At 38.6% G+C, this 10,033-nt stretch overlaps 1 protein-coding gene across 1 annotated transcript in view; it reads left to right on the plus strand.

The window, feature by feature from the left end:
• cacna2d3a (calcium channel, voltage-dependent, alpha 2/delta subunit 3a) overlaps nt 1–10,033 on the plus strand; it is a 107,933-nt gene that overhangs the window by 35,602 nt on the left and 62,298 nt on the right. The gene's annotated exons all lie outside the window — the stretch shown is intronic.

Below are 10,033 nucleotides of genomic sequence, written 5' to 3' on the forward strand. Positions count from 1 at the left end.
ACAAATTGCAACTCCGTCACTTCACCCCCCCTTCCAAGCATGAAGGAGATACTATTTTGAAAAACGCGAACGCCCCTATTTAGGGCCAGTGTTTGGTTTGTCCATTCTGGGCTACTGTAGAAACATGGCAATTCAACATGATGGACTCCATGGAATGCGATCAGCAGCGGGACATTCAAAGGTTAAGAAAACATAATGATTCCTGTATTCATGTTATTAAACACTAATGAAAACATAGTTATCATTATTATATTGCATTTTGGCTAAATAGATCCTCCTAAATGTTACACACTGGACCTTTAAAAGTAAGAGATCCAAATTTAGATCATAATGCAACACAGTCACACAATGTTGTTTTGTTTTTTCAGTTGGAAAAAAGTTTCTTTCTACTATCATGTTTGCTCCACCTTCACAATCTCCCATATCTGATTGCAACAAGTTCACTGTGGCTTTGAATACCATTCTAGAAAGTGTATATCACCAGTCAAAGCAGCAAATACACCAGGAGATCAGCCAATAGAGAACAGTTCATTGCAAAATAGTTTTTCTTTGCGTGTGTGTAGAGTGCAAACTATGACCCTCTTCTTTTCACCTGACAGTGATACACACATTCACTGTATGTTATCAGTTTAAAGAAACATTTCATACAACTTAGCACACACCGTCACCTTCATGTATTTGCTCGTCTTGTATTCATCTATAAAGGCAATTTTGCATGTTCTTTTGGACATGTGTTTGTGCCTCTCTTTGTATGTGTCACTCGGTGATGCTTGTCAGTGTGTGTTTGTGTTTTCATATGCTGCTTGAGGGGCGGTAACACTGTGTGGGCTCACAGCAGTGCTTTATGCCAGTAATTACTTGGCGGCGATGAGATGAGCCTAGAAAAGTGAGTGTCCTTTTGTTTCAGCTTTAATGACATAGCTACAGAGCTGATACCGGCTGATAGAGAGCCTATACTGTAATGAAGAGTTTCACAATGTCTAGGACAGAGTGAGTTACCATTATCCGGCCAAAATACCTCTACACAAGAAGATTATACCAGCATACCTGTATTATGTGTGTGGTATACCAAAAATATAAGAATGGGAAATAAACAAAAGTAGGAAGAGGAAGGGGAGGAAAAAGGAGGAAAGAAATGGGGATTAAGGAGGAGAAAATGAACATGATAATGACAATTACATTTACCTGGCAGATGCTTGTTGGCATGGTGTGTGCCCACAGTAATAGCATCTAGTTTAATCAGAGATTAATGTAATGGCAGATGCAGCTGGTGTATGATGCAGAGTTACTTCATTACAGAGCTTAATTTCTAAACCTGAAGACCCACAACACAAAACCCTTGGAATACAGTACCTGCAGATTTTGTTAGCTGCGCTCATTTCTGCACATAGCACAAATGCATGCTTTCTGTAAACTGTGTGTCCTTCAGTAATACTGTGGCAAAATATTATACACCACAAAGCAAATGTTCCTAATACACACTTTCAGAGTTTGGCTTGCTTAGGGTCTAACTGACTGACAGGTAAACTTATGCTGACTGAAGCAATTAACAAGTAGCATCGATGGGAAATAAAGGAATGACAGAAATACTTTCATCAGAGGTCCCCGTCCAAATGTGGGAGGTTCCGCATCATATTCTGACACCCGTCACAAATGAATCCCTGCTTCACAAGCTTGGTCATCAGAATGAAAATAACAGGTTGCCTTTGCCTGTCTATCTTTCTGCATCCATGCGCGTGTGTGTTTGTCTGTGTTTAAACTCGTGTTTGTGTGTTGTTATTCATCCTTAGTTAAGCAGGTTTTTCAGTACCTCTTGGCAAATTATGTCACAGCCATTAATTTGTCTTTGCTAATTGTGTTTTGAATTGACAGAGCATAAAATGAAATGGTTGAACATTCTTTATTTGTGATCACAAACTGCTGTAGCTTTTTTTTGTTGCTGTTTACATGCATGAATATTAATATGCATGTGCATTTCCGCGAGGCGCCTGTATGTGTACACCTGTGTATGTGTGCAGGTGTTTGTGTCTGCACAGCTCTGATGGTGGCATTTCTAATAGAGCTTTTACTGCAGAACATGGTGAATAGATGGTAATTATGACCAGCTGTGCTAAAAATACCACATCTACGCTGTAGGGTGAAACCTCCTCCATCACTATTCGGGGTTTATTATAAAATGTTTGTGTGTTTTTTTGCTATTGGATACATATTTTGCTGGCAGCGGTTTGATAGGAATTTCCTTATCTATCCTTTCCAGAGCTCTTCTGCTTCCATGTGAAATTGGCACGGTAATCTGCTGCGATTTTCCTCCCTTGCTCTTTTACCCGCAATGCTCATGTACTGTAAATAGGAAAGCAGAGAGCAGTCTCCCATGCCCTCTGCAGCCAATGAAATCCTTCCTTGGAGGTTGGAGACAAACAGCCAATTGCCAAGCCTGATGTTGACTGAAAATGTAGCCCCAGTCTGGAGGGAGCAGTGGGAGAGAAATGCTTAATCTTTTTTCTCTCTCTCGCTCTCTTTTGTTCTCAAACTCCCCTGTCTAGGGTATTACCATAGAGTGCAAAGAGGTGGCCACATGCTCGTTGATTTGCTACCAATTTGCTCTTCTTATTACTGGCAAAAATTATTTGACCTGAGTGTGTGTGCCTGTGTATCCGGAGTATCATCTGCTTCACCGTCCTGTCACATGCATGGCCAGTGATGCGGAGGTGGGATTTTTTAAAAGCCTTTTTATTCAAGAGTTGGTCTTGACTGTCCAACATATAATGCACAAATACACCACACACACATACATACAGCTTCTTCCGCTGCTTCATATTATGCCTCAACTGCTTGCCAACTTCACACTCAAAGCATTTCAAGGTACCTTCCGTCTACAAGAGACGTGTTCAAAAAGGTTTCTGAAATCACTGACATTTGAAAAGCTAATTTGAAAGAATGAATCAGTTTCAGAAGAAAGATTTCTTTCATGAACCTGACAGAACAAATAGAAATGTATTCCCATTCACTGTCATCTCTTGCTTGTCATTTTATCGCACTATTGCTTATATCATAGGATTTTTATCAATGAAGAACCAAAACAAAAATGTGGTATTTGGTAGCATATTTTTAGATGAGCTAACACACAGGAAACCCAAACTGATAACACTACACTAGTGTGGGCAGTCAACCGGATTTGAACATGGACATCAAAGAGTTATGGTGAAACCCACTGCATCACACAGCTAACAATCAGAGCTGAAGCTGCTTCTCTTGTATCACACAGAAGCTTAGGTAGGTCAGGTAAGAGCAAGTAAGTTCTCTTACCTGACATGACTTACCTGAGTCTCTCCTCACAATGCAGTTCTAAGTGTACAGATAGTCTAGAGAGATAAGTTTTCAAATTGATTATTAATTACCTTTGGACAAAGAACTTTGGCTGCATTGCCTGGTGGATAGAACTTAAATAGCATATTTTTATATTTTTTGCCAACATGCTACTTTGTGTGCATTTCCACAAATTCACAGTTTCTTAATAACAATCAATCTTTATTAGGTATTACTGTTAATATGAAAAAAGACAACTGGTTTGATAATAATAATAATAATAATAATAATAATTTGTCTACTTCTCTCTTACACACATACCACTCTGCATCATAATTGTCTTGAGGTGTGTAATAAGCATTTTAGCATCATGTGGCTGCTATAGATTTTGGTCATGTTTTGGTCAGAGTGGGTACACACACAAAGTACAAGATGCACAAGAGTGTAAGCACAGCATATGAACCCCTACTTCTCCTATAGGGAGATAACTAAGTTATTTGCTCAATCTTCTGTCTTGTTTACTCACTGATTACCTGTATCCCTGCCCCCTGGTTGTTTTCCAGTCACATTTCTACACTCTGGTAGTGGTATCACCCCCCCTTCCTAACCGTGAAGGAAAGAATTAGGGAGGTGGGTGAATAAAAGAGGAGAGTCGAAGTGGAGATGAGAGTTAAAAGTGAACACCAGAGGGTGGAGCGTCACGGTCAAACCCCCGCTTCATATGTGGTCTCCTTTCTGTCTCGCTCTCTTTCTTCTCTCCTTGAGGCTGTTGACTCAGTGTTGTGCTCTTTGCAGCAAGAGTATTTATCAAAATCAACAGGAGTGTGGTTTTATTTGTATGTGAGTCTGTGCATGTGGGTCACAAACTTACATATTTTATGTGCATGTCATGACTGTGTGCACGTAGGCTGCTAAGGTCCATAGGTGCTCTTCTATAAGGTGAGTGGGATTGTTGTGAGTAATGTGGTGTGTGTAAGTGTGTCTTTCTTAACACATTTTTGTCACTGACAACCACAGTTTTGGCTCTATATAACGAGGCTATAATTTTAAAAAATTACATAAATGCTTCAAAAGAAGCATGCTATAAATAAATTAAAAAGCATTTATGGTATGCAGCTTAAATTAATAACATTAATAAAAACCCACTCAACTCAATGATTGCAGGGAAATAACAGTATTTAAAGTTAGCATTAAGTGTGTGCCTCACTGTAATACCTTCTTGTACAAGTCTCACTCAGTCAGCACTCACAAAATAATTGTAGAAAGTCTGTAGAAGCCAGTGAAATGCATGTCCATAGATGCACTGAAGCAGGTTTATTAATATAACATAATGTTTAACATACAATTTAACTTTAACAGGAATATAAACAAAGATAAATTCACAAAATCTTGTTTAAAAAACTATTTAAAACAAGATACATTTTAGAATTAATTTAAAAGACAATATTCAAGAAACATATTAAATGAAAAAGCCTGTTCAAGAAAAGAAAAATTAAAAAATAAATAAAAGTGATTAAAAAACCTTGATATTAAACTGAGAGTATCAGATGTCTGTCATTTACAGTAGATTGAATTTTTTTTTTTCTCCAATAAAAGTAAACATACAGTTGTTGCATAGAGCGCAGCAGAGAGGGATAAGGATAGTGTAGTGTTATATAATGTATATAGTTGGGTCTGCAACTAATGTTTTTTTTCTTGATTAAAATAGTGACATTTGCCCATTTCTCTGAGTCGAAAGGGAGGTTGTTTTGTCCAACCAACAGTCCAAAACCCCAAATGATATACGGTTTATTGTTATTTATGCAAATGTGCAAAGAATAAAATTTGTTAATCAATTATCAAAAAAGTCATCAATTAATTTTCTTTAAATTGATTATTTCTAATCAAGTAATTATTTCTGTACTAAAATCAATAGGTTTAGGCAACTGAACCAGCTGATACCATTTGTTCCTGGTGTGATCTTTGAATTCTACTTTTTTTATACTTCCATGTAATTACTGTGTAAAATGTATTCCTTCCTCCTTTTTTACCCTCATGGAGTACTTAGTTTAGATGTAAAAAATTAACACCCATAGGAATACAGGAAACCAAAAGGACAGAAACCAAAGAGAACAGGGAAAGGATGATACGGTATAAAAGTATAAAATTATAATTTATATTAAATGTATATCTTTAGTGTATTGTGCTGACATATCAATTAAAGTTATGATTTTAATTTGTTTATGTTGTCAAACCTTAAACCTATCTATTCTTTTTTGCTTTTTGAAACAGGGAACTGAAATATTCTCAGCTGTTTACCTCCAGTAACTACTCCTCATCCTCTCCCTCACTGTCTGTACCACACTGAGTGAGTGGGTGCTGATAGAACATGTGCGATCTCTCAGCGTAATGCACTGCAGCGTTAAAGATCAGGTTGTTAACACCATGATCAGGGACTGCATTAGTGGCACTGGGCACTCCTTCACTGTAATGCTGGAATGGCATAATTGACTTACTCAACACATACACCCACACTTGGACACATACACACACATTTCCACACAATTGATGCTTGGGAGCATGCACAAATGCACACACATACATACACTCCATGGTTTGCCCCTGCCTCCATTCACACACCCACGCTCACTCCCACACTATTGAAACTCAAAAGCTGATGGGTGCAATTTTAATCAAAATTAAAGCCCACATGCTGTGAATTTAAATAAGTCTATTAGCAGACTCATTAACTGTTGTTTGTTTAACTTTTTTTTACTTGACTTTATATTCTCTATACTTTTTACAGCTAATGCCTCTGGTGGTGTTTTCTCTTGTCTTTGTCTTTTCTCTCACTGTCTTTCAAGAGACTTACTAAGCGTATAGAGCCAGAACATCTGCCAGACCTGCAGAGACATCTGCACAACTTCAATTGTTTCTTGAATCGAGTTGTTAGTAACTGTTGTTTTCTGTCTGGGATACTGTCTTGGATTCATAAAACTAAAAGTTTCTCGTGTGGTGTGCCTGTGCGGTGTGCGTGTGTGTGGGTGTATGTGTTTGTGTGTGTGTGTCTGACCAGTATTTTCCCAGTGTACACGTATGCATGTGTTCTTTACACGTTTTGCACATTAACTTTGCTATTCTACTGTCTGTATTTGAGCTAGAGTTGCTGGAAATGGCTTTTATTTAGAAATTGAGATCTATCTCATTTTCTTATTCCTTATAGACAGAGAGGGAATATGGAGCGCAGCCAGCGATATGGGAGAGACAAACAAATGGAAAAGGGGACCAGACAGAGACAACCTGGTATTCGCAACAATGGTCTCACAGATAGAGCTGATAGTAGCCAGACCGTGCCAATGAGAGCTATGTGCGTAAGAGAGCACATTTGAGTGGTGAGGAGCTTGATGAGGATTGCACACAGCTAGCTGGTGAACAATGGGTAGAAGGAAACAGGCTGAGCCAGAAAAGGAAAGGGATAAATCACTTCAGGAGGGAGAGACAGAGGAAGTGAGAGTGAGAATGATAGAACAGTTACTAACGAGACAATGGCAGAAAGAGACGCAATGGGGCCTTGTCTGCTGCAGGTGCTGTTGGCTCTGCCTCTGTGCACAATGCGTGAGTGTCTGTCGTTGTCTGTGTGCATACATTTTGTACAATCTAATTCAACTTTTTAAGTATCCTAATTTTGGCTGTAGCCACTCAAGATGTGTAGAGGTCAAATCTTGGTTCCCGCTACACTGAAAGATATTTTGTTTGCCAACAAGCAAGTCTGACAACATCTGATTGATGACTCACGAAAAAGTCTTTTTACAGCTCCCTGTAGCTCCATTTTGCTCATTACACCATTTACAGGGAGGTAATTTGTGCTTGTTAAAGCTGTTGAATGATTTGAAAAGAATGAATATTCTGGCTGAAAAGGAACCAAAGAAATGAATTAATGAAGTATTAAAAATAACTGACTAATCACAAAGATAAGAACAGGGGGACTAAAGGGCACTTTAAGTTGAAAGTAAAGTTCTGAGGGTCATTCATGTATTATTTGCAATGCTTGTTTTGTAAGTTTATTTGGACTGGCAAACAACATACTCAAAGTGACCTGGAGACTTTTTGAAGGTGATAATCGAGTGTAATTAAGGCTGTCTCTGGACACCACGGCCTGCTTTGGCAGGGAGTAAAGATACAGTTGCCAGAGGAAGAGAGGTCAGGTGCAGACAGAGCAAGTAAGAGATGGGTGAATAGGACACGTAAGCAATTCTCTGCATTGAGAAGCTGTGCCAGAGTTTCCCACCGCCTGAAGGTCGTCAATCCTGCAACCTCACCAGATTTAATGTCATGGGACACTCTCTAATGTCAGTGGCAACAGTTTTTTGATCATAGTTCAAATGCAGACAAAGTCTAGAAATACCTCACAGTGCTTGTTCAATGTAACAAGAAAATTACAGAAATTGACCCAATGAAAAAAAGCTGTCCCAACACTGGCATATAACCCCCCCATAAAGTTGATATGTTAAACAGTTTCTTTTTCCTATATAGCTGCAAAAACGAGACTTTGACAGTAATGAGAATGAACTAAAACAGTGTAGAATAATGAGCTGAAAAATGCTAAAATGCTCCATAATGCTGAGGAGAACTGCAGAGTCGGGTGATAATTAACTTTGTGTTCATCACCATAACCATACTCTTTTTAAATACAGTCCAATCCACTGTTTTAGAATATTGATGGCTGCTTTAAACCGAATATGTCTCCTATGTTGCTGATACAGCAGTTTGACGCCTTTTTTTAAATTGTATCATTACGTGTCCATCCTTTTCTTTTGTCTAGTTCTATCGTATTCTATAATATCCCATTTTGCCTTATTGTATTATATCCCTATATCCTTATAGACCTTCCCCGACTTTCTTGGTTTCCTGGGAACTGATTTATACGCCTTTGTAGGGATGCTGGTCACCCTTATTCATCATGGCTGGGTTGAGCTGGCTGGCTAACCTTAGCTTGCTCTCTAACATTATCGGCAGAAAAAAATGCTGCCACCGGTGTCACTATTAACAATAGTTTTCTGAAAGTTACATATAGAACCTTTAAGGATAGCTCAACTATGAAATTTTTTTTTATCCTGCCTGTTGGCTAAATACCATTATTGTGAAGCACTTTTTAAATAAATAAATAAATATTTACGTACTTACATACCAGTTTCACTGTCAGAGCTGACCTGTCAGGTTAAAAGTAGACATTTTTAAGCAAGTTTGAAATTTCCCCCTCACTTCCTTGGTTGTTCATTTTTCTATCCTAATAGCACAAGGTTGAAGTGGTTCCCCAAAGCAACGCAGCAAAACTAAAATAAAAAAGTCCTTGTCAAAGTCAGCTAATTTAGATTCTGTTCAGCCCGGTGCGCTGAAAAAAAATAGGTACCATTCTGGTTGTAGAAAATGGCTGGTATCCCAAACATCGTAAAGGTCAATGTAGATCAGATTTTCACAATTGGTAGGTCAAGACCCAAAAGTGAGTTGCATACTAATGTCTTGTACTGACAACTAAATGCTGACTGAAGAAACCTGTGTCCTACACTGACTGGCAGTGTATGAAAGGTTGCCATGTTGTTTGCCTATTGAATCTCACGTTGGCTCCGTACCCTTTGACCTTTTGAAAATTAGTATTTTGTTTTGTATCACTCATCATCACACAAAAAAAGCTAAGAAGATTGTACTTTTCAAAACACATTTTAAGTTTTGTGTCAGGGATAGAGAGAGCAGGTGAAAAAGAAGAGGGGAAATAAAGGCAGAAATATGCAACACTGTGCTCCCTCACCTTGAAATGGCAGTGTTCCCCTTGATAAAAGGCTAATAAGCCTAATCAGGCCTGATTAATTACACCGATAGGCACTGCGTTTGCCAGCCTAATTGATGGCTTTATCTGTGTTTTGCACCAGGCTGAAGGGATGATGGTGTTCCTCAGGAGGAGCTGGGAAGATTTAGCCCAAATGAAGGTTACTGGTTGCTTGAATAGAGAGGGTAGGGGTGGTGGGGTTAGTGAGGCATACAGAAGAAATAGTCTACTGAAGGGAGTGGTAGGACAATAAACTATGGCTGGTGGCAGGATTTGGTAATGAATAGTTAAGGTGTGGTGACTTTTGAATGTACACTCGCTGTTTTCTCTATACATTCTTTACTTTGACCTGCAGTCTTGTCAGTCTCTAAAAAAAGAGTGCCCGTCCCCCTCTGAATGATAACATGTGTACTGAGGTTTTGTATTGGACTCTTGAGAATAGCAATTCATTCTTCTCAGAGGCCTTTTTCAAATCCTATTTTTTGGTCATTACAAGAGAAATCATTGTGGCCTTAAGCCATGCAATCACCACCGTTCACCTACGCAAGGGACGGAACTGCTGCTGCTGCTACTGACAGTAAGAACAGTAAAATATATTTTTATTTAAGGAGATAATAAACGATATTCTCCATCAGCCAGTTTGACAGTAGTTGTTATGCTAGCCACCTACATAACTGAAATTGGGTTGCAGACAATGTATTCATTATCAGTTTAAAGAAAATGTCCGCATGGTGAATTAAGACCTGGTTCAGATTTCAGATGTCATCAAAGTGAAATTAATTTTAAGTTCTACTTCTAAAGAAGTACACAGACTTAACACAGTTTTATAGGCCAGGGTAGTAAAAATGACTGCACTGCACCTGTGCCCACAAGAAAGAAGAAGAAGAAGAAGAAAGATATACTTTATTGATCCCCTGGGGGGAA

The sequence above is a fragment of the Morone saxatilis genome, unplaced genomic scaffold (assembly GCF_004916995.1).
Source record: "Morone saxatilis isolate NCDOM2014 unplaced genomic scaffold, NCSU_SB_2.0 Contig15, whole genome shotgun sequence".
Taxonomy (NCBI): domain Eukaryota; kingdom Metazoa; phylum Chordata; class Actinopteri; family Moronidae; genus Morone; species Morone saxatilis.